Here is a 22028-nt window from a genome sequence, read left to right as displayed (position 1 = left end):
ATTATTGTAAAATGAATCTTAAATAACGATTCTTTGTAAGTTCCATAAAATAGCACATAATAAAATAGCATAAATTAACATAGGAATCTTTCAAATGCGCAATAAAACGAATAGTCATTACTATTTATGGTTTCTTCTGTGTTCAAAGACATTGAGTGCAAAAGTTTTTGACGCCGCATACTTTACGAGTGCTGGTGATTTTATATGAAAGAAACTAGCACTTACGGTGACTTGCGGGCCGCGGCTTAAGAGCACTCTCCATGGCTGTTCCAAATCGAGTGTGGCAGCATGCTATTGCAATCAATATTTATGGGCAGGATGCACTCAAGAGAAAGAAAAGACGTTTATTTACCAAACTGAGCTATACATGACATCTTATACTAAAGAGCTGGTTATTCCGGCACTTCTTCCACCTGAGCAAGCAAAAGAAGCGCCGGAACAAACTGTCATGTGTGGCACAACCCGAAAAAGGGTCCCAGCTCAGCATTATGCTATGAGCCTTGAATGAGCCGCGTACCCTGAATCGGGTGACGCGCGGAATCATAAACTAACAATAACTACTAACAATAATTCTACGGTTATAATCATACTATGTTAATTTAAAACTATATTTACAATTGTCGTTGTTATCCCAGTTATTTAGTGAGCGAGGTGCGTGGTGTGTGAACAACGCGAATTAACGTTTAGTATTATCGTAGATAGAGTAATAAAGGTAGATGCAGGAACGTTTGCTTTCTCATTCGCTCTAAAAAGAGAGCACAGATAAAGTTACTAATGTGATAAACAGAGACGCAGCTAACCTATTTTTTGTCCCTTATCGTGTAACTGGTTTTTTTCAAGAATAAGTACATACAAGAAGTTGCAAAACAAACTGAGAATTCGTGACGTAATTGTATTTCTCATGAGTTATTCACTTGTTTTCACATAAAAAACGTTTAATACAAATATTGACTACTAAACAATGGTAATAATTGTCGTGTTATTCATCGTTACGTCGTGCTATCGCTATCTCATACGCGGTTACACAGTACTTACATCTACCTATTATTCTATCTACGAGTATTATGTACGTTAATTTTTTACAACGTAATTTTCTTTTTAATATACTTTTGAAATTATTATTGAGGAAAGCCTGCCCTAAAGGCTAAAGCCAATAATTTTAAAATTTTGTAGTTTCTTACGTGCTTTATTTACGCACGAAGTAACTCAAAATTTGGTTTAAAATAGAGATGTTTCAAGAGTCATAACTTTCAAAATAAATATAATTTTAGGATATTTCTTGTTTATGGGGCATAGATAATGAAGAGACAAATAGATGTCTTAGATATCTGGCTTAGTTATGGATCTAGAACAACAAATAATGTTCTATACCAAAAACATGGACGTTAAAACATAAATAAAGTATAAATCCTCCAAGATTTTCAAGAAGACATCAAGTACAAGACAAAAATCGATTTATGTTCACCTTAAATCAATAAAACATATGCAAATAATACTTGTATCATTTAACAAAATAATCCTCGACTTGTCGCAGTGAATAAATTTCGCTTCCCGACACGCTACCATGAAGACATTATTATAATGAGCGTAGCAATTTATGTTAATAGAAATTGGGTATTAGGGTCAAAATATAATCGTTATTTGCCGATTTGTGAATCGGGATAATTCGTGTTCAATTTTAATTGCACGAATTATGATCATTGTGTTAATGTTTTGATGTAATTCAAACGCCGTTCTGGATTTACGAGTAGGTATAATTGAAAATTATTTGAGTTTATTCGTTCTGAAATACAAACTACAATTTAATAGGACATTTTCAATAGCGTTTGCAGTGCTATTTAGATTTTGTTAATTAGCCTTTTGGTGTTTGGCAGGGGATTGCCACAATACTGTCCGTACAAAATGAGAACTCAATCGCCATTTTAACTCTATGTGTCAACAGTCATGTCAAAAATACGATTCACCTTTAAAATAAGGTCTAAAGTCGTACTTTTGACATGACAGTTGACACATAAAGTAAAAACGGCGAGTGAAAACTTAAAATCTTTGCATTAGTGTCTGACAATGCATGACCTGATTTTCCGAATACTATTCCGAATTTTTCTACTTTTCCGAAAAGAATACCAAAAAATAGACTTTATACTTTGACGAAAGATTTTATACTTACGTCTTTGTTACCTGTTATCTGCTAAAGCCACCCATGTTCCAAACTTCCTAGTCGCTGATCGGTCCTCCCTGTGTTGGGGACATTGCGCAAAGAAACTTTCAGTTTTTATAAAATAACGAAGATCTGGCCCTCACGGGCTCTTTCTCTATAGTCATAGACCCAATCACTTGCTATAACGGTGAAGCAAAAACTCGAGAGGAAACTTGTATGCCTAATATGAGAGTTTTCCGTAATGTTCTAAAAGGTGACCAGCGCGCTGGTCAAATGCATATTGGCAGACTTCAGCGCAGCGTGGTGAACATCTCTCATTCTGAGATGAGACTCGTGAACACCTAGTAGGTTGGACGATGCGAAATGCTGATTGATTAAACTATAACTGGCAGAGTTTTTTCTTGTAACTTTTATCAGTGTATAATTAAATATAACTATTTATAATTTTAATTAAAGCTAATTTTGTTCGTTAAGTAAAAATGAATAGGTAGATAAGCGCCTATCGGTGGTCGTCGACAAAGTGAATAGTGAATAATAAATTAATATAATAAGTTTTTCTATACTATGCACTTTGATGTATGGATACCTATTATAATAAAATAAATAACATATTATTTAAAAACAAAAACTTTGCATTACAATTTTACAAGCTGATACATGTAGGTGTAGACGTTATAACTTTACAAGCTGCTGGCGCGGCTTTCCCGTGGGATTAAGATATTTTCCGGGATAAAAAGTAGCCTTTGCGTATGCTCTGACATGCCAGCTGTCTCGTCATGATTAGTTCAGCGGCTAAGACGTAAAGAGTATCGTGAAGACTGACAGATGAGTGATAGACAGACAGACACATTATAGTATTAGTATAGTAGCTTATGCCCGCAACTTCGTCCGCGTGGACTACATAAATCTCAAACCCTTATTTGGAAATACACAATAAGTAGCAGGTAGGATAATTTTTGCTTTCCCTTACTATACAGAAAAAACCCTTATTAATACCTTTGAATTTTCAAAAATCCTTTCTTAGCGGATGTGTTTGTTATAATAGCTATCTGCATGCTAAATTTCAGCCCGATCCGTCTAGTAGTTTGAGCTGTACGTTGATAGACGAGTCAGTCAGTCAATCAGCTTTTCCTTTTATATATAACTAGCTGATCCCCGCGGCTTCGCCCGCGTAGATTTAGGTTTTTAAAGATCCCGTATAGCCTATGTCACTCAGGAATAATGTAGCTTTCTACTGGTGAAAGAATTTTTAAAATCGGTTCAGTAGTTCTAAAGATTACCCCCTACAAACAAACTTAACGACATTACCTCTTTATATAATATACAACGGGCCGTGCAGCAGAAATCGTAATATTTTAATTTCGCCATAACTTCAAAACCAAACGTCCAATTTTAATCATTCAAAGACCAAATATTATCTCCATAAACTGTTCTTAGTGATGAAATCATTTATTTTGATAAGGATTAATAGCATGAGTAAAATAAACGCGTTTAAATGTAGTCCAAAAAAAATTCAAGATTTTTAAATAAAAAAAATGGTTGCTGTGCCTCACTCGACATAGATGGGTATAGTGTGTCGCGGACTTTTTTGTAGATATTTATAAGATCTACAATTAATTAGAACATTTTATGGTTCTATCTTTTATAGTTTAGGCAGCGTACGCAAAATAAGTAACTTTTCTGGTTGATTTTTTACACCTTGTGTCCGAAAAACCCAAATATCTTACGGAACCCTATTTTTTTTCCAAAATAAAATATAGCCTATGTTACTCGTGGATAATGTAGCTTTCGAATGGTGAAAGAATTTTTAAAATCGGTCCAGTAGTTTTTGAGCCTATTCAGTACAAACAAACAAACAAACAAACAAACAAACAAAGTTTTCCTCTTTATAATATTAGTGTTATATTTTAATTTCGCCATAACTTCAAAACCAAACGTCCAATTTTAATCATTCAAAGACCAAATATTATCTCCATAAACTGTTCTTAGTGATGAAATCATTTATTTTGATAAGGATTAATAGCATGAGTAAAATAAACGCGTTTAAATGTAGTCCAAAAAAAATTCAAGATTTTTAAATAAAAAAATGGTTGCTGTGCCTCACTCGACATAGATGGGTATAGTGTGTCGCGGACTTTTTTGTAGATATTTATAAGATCTACAATTAATTAGAACATTTTATGGTTCTATCTTTTATAGTTTAGGCAGCGTACGCAAAATAAGTAACTTTTCTGGTTGATTTTTTACACCTTGTGTCCGAAAAACCCAAATATCTTACGGAACCCTATTTTTTTCCAAAATAAAATATAGCCTATGTTACTCGTGGATAATGTAGCTTTCGAATGGTGAAAGAATTTTTAAAATCGGTCCAGTAGTTTTTGAGCCTATTCAGTACAAACAAACAAACAAACAAACAAACAAACAAACAAACAAACAAACAAACAAACAAACAAAGTTTTCCTCTTTATAATATTAGTGTAGATATAGAGTACTAGATCATGCCCGCAACTTCGTCCGAGTGGGTTTGGGTTTTTAAAAATCCCGTAGGAACTCTTTGATTTTCTGGGATAAAATGCTATGTCCTTTCCCGGGATGTAAGCTAACCCTGTACCAAATTTCATCAAAATCAGTTAAACTGTTAACGGGCTGTGAAAAGCTAGCAGACAGACAGACAGACACACTTTCGCATTTATAATATTAGTATAGATGGATTAGTATGTATGGATAACAGATAAGCGGAGGGGTTTAAATATTCATGCACGCCTCACTCATCTGCATAATAAGTACTTAGTGTAACTGCCAATTATTAGATCTTTTTCAGTTTCAGTAAATAAATAACCATTATGTTCATTATCTTTATCACTGTTATTAATAACAATTGTTGTGGTCGTAACTCAATATTGAATTAAAGTTCATTGGTCGTATATAAAACGATTTATATTTTATACACCTACATGCACATTGAAATTTTTTTAATCATGAGTTTCGAGGACTGTATGGTTTGAATTGTATGATATTGTAGCCTAGATATACTTATACAAGTTTGACAGATAAGCGATGCGACTTACGAACTAGGATATACCTTGCTTATATGGTCTTCTCAATTTAAATGCATAATATTAGGTATGCATGTTTGGTTAGTTTATTGCGCGCGCACTAATGTGTGCCATGTATAGAATAAAAATTTACCAATTGCGAGTCAGACTCGCACACGAAGGGTTCCGTACCATCGTACAAGAAATAACACTTTTTAAGTTTCCGTACCTCAAAAGGAAAAGAGGAACCCTTATAGGATCACTTTGTTGTCTCTCTGTCTGTCTGTCGTGTCTGTTATAAGAAAACCTATAGGGTACTTCCCGTTGGGCTAGAATTATAAAAATTGGCAGGTTGGTAGGTCTTCTACTAAAAGTTGGTAAAGGAAAAAAATCTAAAACCATGAATTTGTGGTTACACCACAAAAAAATGTGATCATAAAAAAAATTACGAATTTTTCGCTATATAGGTAGATTCTTGTGCTATTAGACATTGCTATCTGCCTCTAGGTCAACGGGAAGTACCCTGTTGGTTTTGATTCTATTGATCGGTCTTAACAGACACGACAGACAAAAGGGTTACTTTTTTCTGGAGATACGGAACCCTAAAAAAACACCTTAGTTTATAAATATGTTACAATGTAGAACTTTTTTGTCCAGATAAAATAAAACCTAATGGCTTGAAATGAAATGCCAAGCGGATCTTGACAGATGCTAAGTACATTTATTAACCCCTCACGCAAAGAGAGGTGTGTAAGTTTGATCGCATTGTCTATCTGTATGTTTGTCTGCGGCATCATAGCACTCAAATTGTTCGTAGTTGTGTTTAACCCAGATGATTATTAGGGTGCGCTTCCACTGAAGCGAAACGAAGCGGAGACGTATATTTTCGACCAATCAGATTATTGAGAGATTATAAAACTGTCCCATATAAGGTATATCCAACTTTCATCCCCGGGCTATGAGGTTCTCGAAAATCCTTTTTGATCACTACGTTACTTATAGGTAAGAACTTACATAATTATAGTAGGTACCTATATGTTATAAGAAACTTTTTCATTACAGTGATTTCACTGGTGACTTTTGACGGAAAGTGGTTTTTCAATCTATTTATTTTTCGATCTAGTTCAATAGTGCAGATACTTCATAGATGGTTATTAACGGGAAGTGGTATTTCGCACTTATTTGCTTTTGGCAAAAAAAACGCTTTTCGTGTAACGTAGCAAAAGATTGTTTGCTACATTAAATTTGACACTTTTTAACACGCAGTGATGTAGGTGTTCTCGCTCGCGCTTTCTTTAGCGTCTTGGCTCGGGTCGGTGACCGTGCGCGTTTAATTAATGCACCTAATAATTCTCAGTGAGATTTGGCTGCGTGATGATTCATAGGCTACTTTAAGTAAGATAGCAAGACGTGTGATTTATGAAAAAGCTTTTCAAGTGATTTTTTTTCATATGCTGACTGTGAAACGGTCCATCTAGATCACAGAATAATATAATAAATAGTACTCTAGATACCATTTCTATTACTAGAAGCCGTATAAACTAGGCGGCTTATGTAGGCTACATAATTATATAATTTGTCCAAGGGGGTTATTATTGTACAGAAGGGTAATTAAACTGTCATAGTAATATGTAACGAGTATGTTGGTTTTTTGAGCAGTGAACTGTGAAACATACGGGTACAACGTGACGGTGTAAGTACATCGTAGACATCTGCAGAATCAAAGAAGTAGATTTTTTTTAATATAGATAAAATAACAAGTGCTTTTGAATCTACCACTTGGCATGCCCTTTCTTTTTGTTTGGTTCGAGGCTTTGGCTGTGGCTAGTTACCAGTTAACACCCTACTGGCCAGGCTATGCAGTCAAGTGATTTAGCGTTCCGGTGCGATGCAGCGTAAAAACCGATGGGTATAAGAGTCCCCACAGACCACAACTTTTTATCGGCCGATAGTTTGGTCGGTTTCTTAATCAGTATGAAGATGTAATCGTTATAATTTGCGCACTTACATACATACATCTTCATACTGATTAAGAAACCGACCAAACTATCGGCCGATAAAAAGTTTGTGGTCTGCGGGGACTCTAATGAAATTGCCATAATAAGTTCATTTCAAGTTAGGGCGTTACCAAGATTTTTTTTTATAAAACTGACACTGGTAAGTAGGTATTCAAAGTCAAGTCAAAGTCAAAGTCAAATGATTTATTCAAAATAGGTAATAAATTACGCTTATTGATGGTCTGGTATGGTGTTAGATTTGTAAGATATAGTGGTGATAATTATAACGCAAACTTAAAACTAAAGCTACGAGGGTTCCAAACGCGCCCAGGTCTGAGAAGAGCCCACAACAAACTCAGCCGGGTATTCTTTTTATTATCACCACTTTACAAAATTATTGAAACTTATTAGAACTATCACAAACATTTTTAATTAGGTATACGAAGGTTTATCTTGATTAAATTAACAAGAGAGCATCCCGACTTTTTATGGGTCCCTACCAATATAGACTCAATTCCTCGGTGACCCAAAAAGTGATGGGAATATATTATGATTTATGTAGGTAGCTATAGAAAAATGCAGTCGACTTCCATATACAAAGGATTATGTAATTAGCGACTATCCTCCGAATTACTTGTTAAGACAATGAATGTACTGTTCCCAAATATAATACTGAATGTACGAAACCAAATTCGAGAGTCGAAATACTTCCGCGTTACAGTAAAATGGTAGGTCCATCATAAGAGTAAAAAATTGTGATCTTTTTGCGTTTTTAAAAATATTGAAAACTAGGTATATATGCAGATTACGTAGTTTGTTAAGGAACAGTACCCGTAATATAAGATTTTACGTCTCACCAAACGTTGCTAGAATTCGAGAGTCGAAACACAATAACATCAAAGTAAAATGGACCTAAAGAGCCTTGAATTGAAGTCAAATATTCAATGCCACTGATTTTAATTTCGCAATGTTTCCGCTTGGAGCGCTGGCTGTAGAAGTGTAGACAAACTTGAGCTTTAAAACAAGGCAGATAAGATCCAGTTTACTGTAACGCGGAAGTATTTCGACTCTCGAATTTGGTTTGGTTTGGTGAGACGTAAAATCTTGTACTACGGGTACCGGAAGGCATTATGTCGAAAAACTTTACTGCGTTTACTCGTCGAGTATTTGCGAGTTAAATACCTATTTCCCTTACAAAAAGCTCATCCATCATTTTGCTCGTGTCAACTATAAGAGGAATGTGCAACATCCATACAAACTCAACAGAGTTTTAGGATGTCAAGCGTAAAATTGTAGAATTATATTTGGCTAAATAAAGAATAAAAAAAAAAAAAAAAAACTGCCGGACATAATATAAAGGCTTTTCTATAACGCGTCATCGCACATGTCTAAGTCAAAGTCAAAGTCTAATATTTTATACAAAATAGGTAATAAATTACACTTTTTGATGGTAGGTTGTTGGATTTGTAAGATGATACATATTCCTACCTAGTGGTGATAATTTTTACGCGAACTTAAAACTAAGGACAAGGACTAAGGAAAGGAAGGACATAGGCTACTTTTTATCCCGGAAAATCAAAGAGTTCCACGGGATTATTAAAAACCTAAATCCACGCGGACGAAGTCGCGGGCATCATCTAGTTTACAATATTAGTATTAGTATGGATTTATTTTCGTCCATTTCTAATGAGTCCTAAAACATCGTACCCTACCAAAAACATCAAAAATACAAAAATTTTGGCCGTGACTTGTACTTTGATAGAGTTAAAAATCTGCGTTCCGGAACGTTAAAAATACTGCCTCGCAATAATTAGTTTAAGCTAAATGGCTTTAAAATTCTTAGTAACACAATACATGGACATTGGACATAATTAATTGACTAATTAGTTCATTAGTGGCGTTAATTTGTTCCTTTGGAATTCTCGTAAGGAATATGAGAAAGATAAACATAATATATTATGTTCCACACAATTCATCACGCGCACTGCGGTGCCGGTAAAGGAAATCTTTAAGTTTTTTGCTATGGGTGCCAGCGAGTATTGGCATCGAGAATGCCAAAAAATCATATTCATTATAACAAGATTTCATCCACGTCTACGAATTCTTCTTTGCTCCGCTTTATTAAGGCCTCATGCCCACGTCATTCTTTACGCCGTAACACCGTAAAGTTTACGGTGTTTGGCAATTCTCTAGTTTTTATCGCAAGCTTGGTGATGATGTCTGACGTTTTTGTAATAATTATTGTATTACTTGCTAGCAAGTAGGTAGGTACTTCGTTGTCTCAGTGATCCGAGGGGAAGAATGTTATTAGATATTAGAACTTATAATAATATGCTAACGCTTAAGCCCGCAACTTCATCCGCGTGGACCACACAAATTTCAAACCCCTATTTCACTCCCTTATGGGTTGAATTTTCAAAAATCCTCTCTGAGCGGATACCTACGTCATAATACGAATAGCTATCTGTATGCCCAGCCCGACCGTCCAGTAGTTTGAGCTGTGCGTTGATAGATCAGTTATTCACTTTCCTTTTATATAATTAGGTATATACTAGCTTATGCAAGTGACTTCGTCCGCGTGGACTACACAAATGTCAAACCCTTATGTCACCCCTTTAGGGGTTGAATTTTTTAATAATCGTTTCTTAGCGGATGCCTACGTCATAATAGCTATCTGCATGCCAAATTTCAGCCAGATCCGTCCAGTAGTTTCAGCTGTGCGTTCATAGATCAGTCAGTCAGTCAGTCACCTTTTCCTTTTATATATTTAGATATATACTAGCTTATGCAAGTGACTTCGTCCGCGTGGACAACACAAATGTCAAACCCTTATTTCACTCCCTTATGGGTTGAATTTTCAAAAATCCTCACTTATCTACGTCATAATACGAGTAGCTATCTGTATGCCAAGCCCGTCTGTCCAGTAGTTTGAGCTGTGCGTTGATAGATCAGTCAGTCAGTCAGTCAGTCAGTCACCTTTTCCTTTTATATATTTAGATATATGTATATTTAGATCGATTGGTTAAACACGGCTCATATAAGTACCTACTGCCAGTGCAGTGAAGTGAAATCATATTCCACGCGACGCACGGGCCGTGGACTCGCGACTGGATTGCAAGTTTGTTGCTAGGTGCAATTATTGTCTTATTGGTTTTTTATACGAAGTCGGTCGGTATGCTGCCCCGCCAACACATTGGCCCATTGACCGATATTTAACTGACGACTGACTGAGGATTTGTGTCCTTGCGATGCATTACAAATCAGATTGTTTATAACATATAGTCCGCGACAGATGCGAGATGGCAATCGGGGTATGAGTGGACTACACAAATTTCAAACCCTTTCTTTACCCCCTCAGGAGTTCAATTTTCAAAAATCCTTTCTTAGCAGATGTCTACGTTGCAATAGCTATCTGCATGCCAAATTTCAGCCCGGTCCGTCCAGTAGTTTGTGATGTGCGTTGATTGATCAGTCCAGTCAGTCAGTCAGTCAGCTTTTCTTTTTATATATATAGATATTATATCAAATACCAATCCACGTTGAGCCTGTTATAACGACATTTCGTGTGAAGCAATCGAGGAGAGCCGTAAAAAATATGATATGTTAGTGTTTATATGTATGTGTGCATAAACTGGTAAAGTAGCATTTAATAATAACCATGGATACAGAACAACTAGATGCACACATATAATTTTAAAATTTATTCTGGATAGAAAGATTTTGTATGAAACGCTTTTTCTTTGCGTCGTATTTCTTACTTTTGGGTGTCATATCACATGGCCTCTTTCCATTTACTTACTGATAGGGGTTCTCTTAGGATGATAATGAAAAAAATTTAAAACGTTAAAAAATACAAATTTAAATTTAACTCGACTAAATTTTAAATTTAATTTTAAAAGTTTGTTTGTATTTAAATATATACGTAGATAATAATATTTATATTTGTAACTTATCATCGTTGTTCTTACTTTCACATATAATTTTTCATTTGGACCATTTTTGAACTATGAAAATGATTCGTGATTTTTTGTATGGATATAGCTAAAGACCTGGACAGTGACATAGACTACTTTTTATCCCGGAAAATCGAGGAGATCACACGGGGATTATTGAAAACCTAAATCCATGCAAACGAAGTCGCGGGCAACAGCTAGCATAAAAATAAAAACCAATCATTTAAAGTTAATTGTTACTGCGTTTGAAAAAAGCTAAAAAATATGTTAACAAACGTCAATTTGAAACATATTGTGTTTAATGTGAAACAATAAAGTATTAAATGACCTACAAAGTATTTTTTAAGCGAACCCTTCTTTACTATGACTTAGTATGTCAAATAATATTTTAATTAACTTTCCTACAATAATTACCATTCTTTATAGTAATTATACCCTTTTGTACAGTGTATTACTTTAATTGTGTTCACAACACGCATGTGCCCGGTTTTCGCGTCCCGTGTTAAAACAAGGAACCCTCTACTTTCGTTTAGTCTGTCTAGCTGTCCGTCTGTATAACGCATCCATTTTATTCAGAAACTAATAAAGCTGTAAATTGATTTGGTACAGTTTTAGAAACTTGATACCGCTATCAAATTTCGAAAAAAAAAAAATTCAGGGTACCTGATGAACATTAAAAGTGCTTCGTCCTATTTCAAAAAAAGCGTTAACTGCAAAAAGTTGTATTTGAGCTTTCACCAAAAAATATACGTATTTAGAAAAACTTCTAAAAATATTCTACAGAGGACAAGCAAATTTTTATATGTGTTTAAAATTATTTAAAAGACTGTTATCACTATCGTGCCACTAGTAGCTAACTAGCCATAGTCGACCAAGATATATAAATTGGTGCGGTGTAAATCTCGAAAACGAAAACAATATATTGAGTGAAAAAATTCTTTACAAAAATTAACTTCGTAAACATTGTTTTGCGTTAAGACATAAGGTATTAAAAGCATGACTATACGGAACCCTACCTTGTATGCCTGTTCTGACATACAGTACCTAGTTATTTAATGAAACCAAACTAATTATTCTAAACAAGTTTAACCTTCTCTTAATGAGTAAGATGGTAATCGCTTTTTGTAAAAACTGGTACTTAGTTTAACAAATATGGTTGAAAATAATAAGCAGAGATGCTGGGAATTTTCTAGGTAGAGGTTTTTCTGGCGAAATGGGGTGCTCAGTACCCTTTAGGCAAGGGGTCCTACAGAGGTTCTTTGAGTTTATATTTTTTATCTCGGCTGTTTTATGTTATCACTACCCATATTATAAATGCGAAAGTGCGTTTGTTTGTTGGTTTGTTCCTCAATCACGTCGCAGCGGAACAACGGGTTGACGTGATTTTTTGCAATCCCCCATACCTATTATAAATGTGAAAGTGTGTTTGGTTATTGATTTGTTGGTTTGTCCCTAAATCACGTCGCGACGGAGCAACGGATCGACGTGATTTTTTGCATGGGTAGTAAAATTTAAAACCTGGAGAGTGACATAGGCTACTTTTTATCCCACGTTCCCACGGGATTTTTGAAAACCTAAATCCACGCGTATGAAGTCGCGGGCATCAGCTAGTAAATAATAACTGTCCGTTGCACCTAATGGCACCTCGTATGTGATAATACCCCGTTCACATGACTTTGAACCGCACGACGCACGTTTTTTGCACGATAAACTTACAGGCTACGTAGGAGCGCATACATTGAGTACTTATAGAACTGTTTACATGTTGCTTTGTACTGCAAAACAAAGTTCTACCCTTTTTAACGGTTCTATACTTAGTGTATGCGCCACTATATGTATTCGGTAAGATTTATCGTGTAAAAACGTGCGGTGTTAATACCGTGTAAACGGGGTCTTAGAGTTGACATATTGTTCTCAGATTTACAAAGTACAACATAGGCCCATAGCGGCAACTGTATGCCTAATAATAATAATAATAATACTCATCGTAATCATCAACATGATCAACCCATAGCCGGCTCACTACAGAGCACATGTCTCCTCTCAATATGAGAATGGTTTGGCTAGCCAAGCTGGCATGCTGGCCAAGTGCAGATTGTCAGACTTCACACAACCTTTAGAACATTATGGACAACTCTCCGGCGTGCAGGTTCCCTCACGATGTTTTCCCTTACCGTCAATACGAGTGATATTTGATTTCTCGAAATGCACATAGCCCCGAAAAGTTAGAGGTGCGTGCCCGGGATCGAACCGCCGTCTCCCCGAATAAGAGACGGACGTGGTAACCACTAGGCTATCACGGCTACACCCGGCCTAAGTATATGGCTTACAATAATATTAAATAATTAATTATTAAATTTGAAATTTATCTTTTTCAGACGGCGCAGGACCCCGAGCCCCCATCGACCTCCACATCAAGGGACGGGGCAGACTGTTAGTGCGGCTTCGACTCCCGGCTCGAGTGGGTGTGAACTATGAACTACCAAACTAGTGTTATAGATCTGTATAGACATGTATATAACGTGTTGGTGATGCTAAAGAATACCTAATTATTACTTTAAGACCATATTAGGGCTTTCAAGCCTGTTATATTAAACTAAGTATATTTCAGATGTCCTGATATTTTGGTCACTTCACTATAACAGTGTAATCTTTATGTAATCCTATATGAAATTGATGAGTGTTTTTATGAAAAAAGTTCTAATTTCACATCACGAAATCAAATTTTGTGTGTGTGCTGCATTCCGAACCAGTAGTAAATTAAACTATTTGACAAATTAAAATCACTTGTAAAAGTTTACTTGAATAAAAATATGTTCTATTCTCTTCTACAAATAATTTGATGTGAGAATTGAAGCCAACCCATTATTAGGCATTGCAATAATCGCAATTGTTGTAGTTGGTTGAATTTATGGTATCCTTGCTGCAATCCAACATCCTAGCCAATAGAGGTGATTAGGACTGTAGGTGTCAAACTTTGGTGCTAGGTATTATATTGCCTTTTCGTTCAGATTGATCCCGCAATTTTTGGCATTGTATATGCATTGGTTTCGAAACCCTAGTCTGTTAAATTTAGTTATACGTAAAGCGAAATGTTCACTAGCAATAAAACTTGCATTAGTCAACTGTTGCAACTTACTGGCACAATTTCTGCAAGTTTTAGACAAAACTATTGTTAGTGAACATAGTCCTTATACATAGATAAATATAATTGAAATGTATGCACTTCATAGGCTTGGGATACATGATTACGGTTCTCATCTCGGTTCCTACTACAGCTCTGAAGTTCCATTTTCAGAATAAGTATTCTAAACATTTGCGTGATTTGTCACTGAATTTAGCGAGTTGCGAGCGGTTGGATCTAGCTGACAATATACTTATAATATTAACATGCTTTTTTTTATGTAACTGGAACCAGTGTAGAACCGGACTCCGTGTCCGAGTCCTAATATTTATTGCGTCCATTTCATTTTGTCCATGTGTCCAGTGATAAATAATTTAATTGTTTTTTTTCTTGATTCTCATATATATAAATTTATAAACGCAATCTTTATTCTTGGGGAATTTTTAATGTATTAAAATTAAGGAAATACATACGAGGAGAAATAGAATAAAATAAGGAAGATAGGTGCGTCTAATGATAATTAATAAGAAAAAACCAGTAATGTATCTGTTCCTATTGAGACGTCCGCCTCCTATTCGGAGGTCGACGGTTCGATTTCGACACTTCTAACTTTTCGGAATTATGTTCGTTTTAAGTTATTAAATAGCAATTGCTTTAACGGTGAAGGAAACATCGTGAGGAAACCTGCACATTTGAGAGTTCTTATAATGTTCTCAAAGGTGTGTGAAGTCTGCCAATGCGCACTTGGCAAGCGTGGTACACTATGTCCAAACCCCTTCTCATTCTGAGAGGAGACCCGTGCTCTGTAGTGAACCGGCAATGGGTTGATCATGATGAATGTACTATTGTAGGTAACGCATAATTTATTATTAACTCAAAATCAAAAATTTCTCCTCTTATAAACATGCCGTAGGCATTAATTCTTTTAGGTAGGTGTATACTTGTGTATAAATGCTACCGCAGGGTTAAGTTACTTGTACACTTGTCAAAATGGCCGCTCAGCGGCTCAACCAGTAAGGGAAACGCTGGTATAGTCGTCAGTGTACCGATACCCGTCAGATTGTAAAAAATGGTCAGCTATTAATTTCTAGCAAAAACTAAATGAAAACTTTTTATGGCAACATATTTGTGATAGTATTTTCCATAAATTAGTATAACAACATTTAGTCCAAACCATAAAAGAGTTGGAGAAAAACGCATTCAAAGTTAGCATTTTCAAAATTTGTGTTTTTTGCCAGGTTTAGTTACTCAATCGTAGTCCTACATGCTAGTATTCGAAGAAAGTTTTGAAACATCTGTTGGCCACTGTGGTAAATCTGATTATTTTATACAACAGTCAAGTTAATTTTCTAACGAAATAATCTATAAAACTGTGTTACTTTTATTATTATTTTTGATTTAAGGCATGTGACATCTATTGGTACTTTGAAATCCCTACTTGACCCAATACTCGTCAAAATTCATACTATTTTGACGGTTACTGGGACACACTAGAAAAATGAACGTAATACCGACACTGTTCAATTTTAAACCTTATTGCAACGTGATAAGAATTTCAGTTGCGGTACACAGACAGTGACAGTTTTGGACAGTTAATCTGTACTTGAATTGACCTTTAAATTGAAGATGCAATGTTTTTATTTTTAAACCTGACTACGACGAAGTTAAAGTTTTATAATTATGCAATGTTTTTATTTTTAACCTGACTACGACGAAGTTAAAGTTTCATTATTAACATTATAAAACTTTAACTTCGTCGTAGTCAGGTTAAAAAATAAAAACATTGCATCTTCAACAGCCACACAGATACGGAAATATATATTTGACCAAGCGAAGTGAGGTCTCTGAGTCTACTTGAGTGAAATGGCACTTGTCCGTCTGTCCATCAGAGCCTTATAACTTCTGAATTACTAAACGTAATTACTTCAAATTTTAACATAAAATGAAAACTGACGGCCTTCAGACGAATATTGCATACAAAAATATAAAAGCTTTATTTCAGCGGGGCTCTCATATGAAATAAGGAGTTTTAAAGCGGCGATTGAATTCGACGCTATATGTCAAAAACGGCGACATATTAGAAGCTGAAACTTGTGTATAATTTCAGTTACATCGTGTACTTGAACAACAAAAATTAAAATCAGATATATGTTATAAAGAAACGAAATTATTTCATTTTTAATGGGCATCAGTATTTTTAACATAACTTTACAATAATCTTAATATATTATATGGCACTGTTATGGGATAATAGAGTTATGGGATACCACGAGTTCTTAGTTCGGAGAGGACCACCGACCACTAGTTTATATATACCTAGCTACCTAACATCCTCATGATCAATCCATTGCCAGCTCACTACAGAGAACGGGACTCCTCTCAGAATGAGAAGGGTTTTGGCCATAGACTGCCACGCTGGCCAAGTGTAGATTGGCAGACTTCACAAACCTTTGAGAACATTATGAAGAATTCTTAGGTGTGCCGGTTTCCTCACGATGTTTTCCTTCACCGTTAAAGCAAGTGATTTAATGATTTTAAGCTTATTTCGTGGTTTAACGACATATTATAATGTAGATAACGGCTACATTCCACGATTATTTTGTTAATTTTATTTGTCGATATCTCGACCCAATTGCACGATCTTTGCAATTGGGTCTAGGCGATGGAGAGACTCTGAGTTTTTAAGGAAGTTCATAGTTAGCAATCATGTCTCGGAACCATATGTCAACAGGTATATATACCTACTCGTCTACAATGTCGAGTGCAGAGCTCTTAATGATTACTGGGTGGGGCAGGAAATGAGCCTTAGTCATGATTTCTGTCTTACTCATGTCCATTTCTAGGCCCACCTGTTCTGAAGCTCTGCTGTCATTGAGCATTGCATTAAGGTCTTCCAGAGTCTCTGCAATAATAACTATACATTGTCATCGGCAAATCAAAGGTGAGTGATGTACTCGCCATTAGTGTTAATGCCAAGTCCGTTCCAATCCTGAAGCTTAAAACAGTCTTCTAAAGCAGCGGTATAGAGCTTCGGGGGAGCTTCCTTCCCTGGTCCTCAATGCGGACTGACATCGTGGCGGTTTTCGTACAAGCACTTCAGCACTTGAATATGCCAGTAGTCGATTTGGCACCTCTATGGCGATCTCAATACAGCCTATGTTTCCAAGGAATCGAAGGCTTTTTCATAATCCAAAAACGTTAAACAAAGTGGCCGATTATATTCTTCAGTCTTCTATATAACTTGCCGCAGCGTGTGGATGTGATCCAGGTCCTGAAGCCTTTTCGGTATTTTTTGCTATCGCATTGAGTGGAGTTTCAAATGAAAGAGCGAGAAAATTTGGGGTTCATAAATATAAATATTAAAATATAACAAGCAACAGAAAAACAATTTTAAAAAGATGCCTATTTGACTAGTAGTCATCATCCCTATTTGAACAATAGGTATCTAAAAACAACTTGAACAATATAGTAGGTAATGCTACCTAATACTCGTAGGTGGACCCCCCACTACGTGGACGGACGATATCATTCATTTGGATTCAAGTGACGCAAGACTGTGGCGTGTGGAAGTCCCTACAAAAGACTTATGTCCAGCAGTGGACGTCTATCGGTTGATGATGATGATATATCATAGACAACGTAAACGGCCAAGGACGAGGCGCGGATTTCCCGCCATGGCTTGAAAGCCCAGAATCCAATAGTTTTCCATTTAAAACGACTAGTTAAATTTATATTTTAAACATTTTCTCAGCTCGAGTGGCGATGTAAAAAAAATCACAACTTGAAAAAGAAATTAAAATAAACCTTATGTCTAAGGCAATAGAGTTTAAATTATTGTTAAAAATTGACGAGTTCTGGGACGCATTGACGATAATTAGGACAAATCTGACGGATACTGGTACAAATCACTCATTTTTGTATTTTCTAATTATTTAATAACATTAATGAAACTTATTAATTCCAAAATTATATGTAATAAATACATTATAATATCTGCTTTCTTGTCATGTAATTTGTTTTGTTCTAAATTAAATAACAGCGACGTGGCAAAGCTGCAAAGTCAGCTAAATTGAGAAACCGACGAGTATTGGGACATTTCCCTTAAGGCGTCACTGGCCATTGCACCGCGCGCTTTTGATGTACCTATAAAAAGTTTTGCCAAAATTGGAGTTCCCCCAGCCAGCCCACATGCACACTGATACAGAAAATACCTAAACCACATGAGTAAATATTATGTCCTTATGTCCTTACTCTGTAAGCTTTCACCTCATAAAAAAGATCCGAAGAGCTCGAACCTTCATAAAAAAGATTGTCGTGGGAAACCAGATGGAAGCGAAACTTCTTACGCATTGTATACTTAGGGATAGTAGACGACAGGTCGATATGGCAATCGGGGTGGGGACGCCCCTCACACCCTCACAGCCCCCGCGCTAACCCGGTGCGGGATAGCGCGGGTGATCATATCCCTACTCCAAACATCCAAAGTAGAAGTAACAACACATCATTAATAATAATTAATATTCACGATCGATATTTCTTCGCATATTCGAATTGATCATCAAATTCAATCCAGGAGAATTCCAGCAGAATCGGCTGTTGCGGTAAGGCCAGTCCCGTTCGACAGAAATATAATATCGATCTACCACAATACATACCGATAAAACCAAACCACCAAGAGTAAAATAATGATAATATTATGATCTATTTGACCGCGCAACGTTTACGTGAAGTTGATAAAATAAAAATAACTATTCGAGAAGACTATTCAATTTCTAAGTCCATAACCTCTTTATTAAGTAAGTAGGTAAGTATCCAGATTCTAAGTAGGTATACTATAGGACTACAGTTAGGCTGCAACAAACCCCAAATTTTACGGTAGGACGTCATCACAGTGAGTACGGGTGTATTCGTGTACGGTTTCACCACTATCTACTCGTGTGGTTTTACTTCGATGAATTGTTTGTATTATGTACCTACACGGAATGTATGAAGCAGGTTTTTTTAAATCTTTTATTATCAGGCTATTACATTTATGCATGTCAGCCTATGAAGCAGGTTGTACTGCAACACACGCCTACGACGCGACGGCAGGTTGTATTCGCGGTGTGAATATCTTCATATAATATAATACATAGTTCCTGGGTTATTTATTACTTAATAGATACTTATTAGAGCCGGTGGTTGCACAAGTCATTCACCGATTTTTTGTCAAGAAATTTTCAGTAATAGCCTAGAGTTAGGAAGTGGTGATTCACCCACGTGCCTCGGAGAGCAAGTAAACTCGTCGGTCCTGCGAGATCTCTCCTGGACAAAGTGCCAAGTGCACTCTGTTGTTTGCATGCACACACTAACTATACTTAATATTTATAATAAAATATAATTAAAGTATGTAATTATACTTAATAATATATAATTAAAGATGGCTGATTTCTGTGGAGATTGGCCGACATGTCTATATTATCTATTAGTTTCTTGTACTCTAAATTTTAGGAGCTGCGTTCATACATACGCAATGCGCGAAGAAACATATCGAAATATGTTTCTTCGCGCATTGTGTATGTTACAGTCTTTAGCAGATCAAGCGAAAACCGGTTGCAATTCTAAATTAAAAAACATATCACATATCACTCAATAAATTGCAATAGTGATGCATATTATTAACAGTTCAAAATATTGTAATGCGTATAATATTGATTTGATGAACCGTTTATTCATTATGCAAATATGTTACGGTTCGTCCAGTAGGTAGGTGTTCATGTAACCGAAACGTAAATATTCCGGTATTTGGGTAATCTATCTGATAATGTTGAAGTCCTTCTATTTCCTCGTGGAACTTAGAGCTGCAGCAGTTCTTTTCCATGTCTTCCTATTCATTACTAGGAAGGACATTTACTAAGTACTTTTTATCCCTGAAAATCAAAGAGTTTCCACGGGATTTTAAAAAACCTAAATTCACGTAGATGAAGTCGCGGCATCATCTAGTGTAACTATAAAAGAAGGAACTGACTGACTGACATATCAATGTATCTGCAGATCAAAACAGTAGGTCTGGTGTACACAGGTTTTCTTTATTGAATAAGTCCCAGTAATTTTTTTTTGTAAACCCCCTTAGCGAAGCTAGGGTGATTCAGCTATTAAGTAGACCTACTTAAATACATGGTACCTACTTATACTCTACAGATGGATGAAAATGTTAGGAAACAAAAGGCTCTATAGGTTGGGTCAGGAACGGGCACAGGCTACGAGGTACTATAGGCAGAACCTCGTACATTTTCACGCAGGCGTCGGGCGGGACCATCGCGGCACCCGCCCTGTTCCGCATCGAATTACTAATGCGCACTGTAGGCTTTACTATTAGGGTTGCCGAGACAATTCAAGTCATCGAGCTCGCTTTTTGACAATCTCTAGATGTAATTTTATATACGTTGAGGTGCTCAGCGTAGCGATATTTTTTTTTTGGAATAAGTAGGTCCAATGTGCAAATTTTATTATTGAAAGTAAGTTAACGTAAGTTGGGTAACACGTGATGTACCCAAGTAAATGTTACATATTTCCATTGTAAAGATTTTTTTGTTTATAAAAATTAGTTTAGAATTCATGACCACAATTTCATTTTTTTGTGTGATATAACCACAAATTCACGGTTTTCAGATTTTTCCCCTAATGTCTGCTACAAGACCTACCTACCTGCCAAATTTCATGATTCTAGGTTAACGGGAAGTACCCTGTAGGTTTCTTGACAGACAGACAGACAGACAGACAACAAAGTGATCCTATAAGGGTTCCGTTTTTCATTGAAGGCCAAATCAACAAATCAATAAACCAAGTCACCATCGCATTTATAATATGGGTTCAGTGATAGGTAGCTAAACAACCAAGTCCAACGTTTCCATGATAATATATCGCCAACCCTTTTATTGGTATGCAACGTTGCATTTTGATAATTATCGATGATAAGTAGGTAGGTACGGCGTATTGTACGCACGAAGAATTACGAACCACGAATCGAACCGCCTTGATAACGGTGATTTTCTATGCCCTTTTATGTACGGATTGTTATATATGCCACATAATGCCTCCCATTGGCTATATTCTGATTTATGGGAGAATGAGGACTTCTAATCTCGACACCTCCCACGTAAGTTGTTGTATCCCCAAAACCGCAACTTTTCAGTAGAGCGTTTTAAAGATACAAATTGAAATTAAAGCTTCATTTTTCAATATTTTTTTGTGAAATTCGGTATATGGTTATAATTTACAGTACTTTTAACTATTCTGAAAAATACTTTATAAAAATACTTCAAATTTCTGAGATTTTGTTCATACAACATTTTACGTGGTGTTTTATCTTTGGAAAATGTTGTATGTGATACTTACAACAACTTACAGGGGAAAACAAGGACTGTGTGTCATTGTATGTGTTAATTACAACGGTGTACGTTGCTTAAATTATAAAAATAGTATTGTATGTGTGATACTATTCATCATTTTCAACCCATAGAAGTCTTCTGCTGGACATAGGTCTCTTGTAGGGACTTTCAGTCGCCACGCTCTTGCGTCTCCTGAATCCAGCGGCTCCCTGAGACTCATTCGATGTCATTTGTATACATAGTGTGGGTCTGCCAACGCTGCGCTTTCTGGTGTGAGGTTCAAGTACTTTAGGACCCCAACGTCTATGAGTCCTTTGAATTATGTGCCCCGGCCATTGCCACTTCAGCTTCCCAAACCGTTCATGTCAGGTACAATGGCTTTTGGACAAAT

At 36.1% G+C, this 22028-nt stretch overlaps 1 protein-coding gene across 3 annotated transcripts in view; it reads left to right on the top strand.

Annotated features, from left to right (window-relative positions):
- dsx (transcription factor doublesex) overlaps positions 1–22028 on the top strand; it is a 439846-nt gene that overhangs the window by 176840 nt on the left and 240978 nt on the right. For 2 of the 3 annotated variants that reach the window (XR_011237797.1, XM_034978403.2), the window contains one exon: positions 13522–15280. The exons of the other annotated variant lie outside the window; for it this stretch is intronic. The gene's annotated coding sequence lies outside the window, so the exon portion shown is untranslated. Of the gene's footprint in view, positions 1–13521; positions 15281–22028 lie in introns of those variants that run through there. 3 annotated transcript variants of the gene reach the window in all.

Source organism: Maniola hyperantus, chromosome 18, assembly GCF_902806685.2.
Source record: "Maniola hyperantus chromosome 18, iAphHyp1.2, whole genome shotgun sequence".
Classification (NCBI taxonomy): Eukaryota; Metazoa; Arthropoda; class Insecta; order Lepidoptera; family Nymphalidae; genus Maniola; species Maniola hyperantus.
The sequence above is the reverse complement of the archived record's forward strand: the minus strand, read 5'-3'. Positions and strand labels throughout refer to the sequence as shown.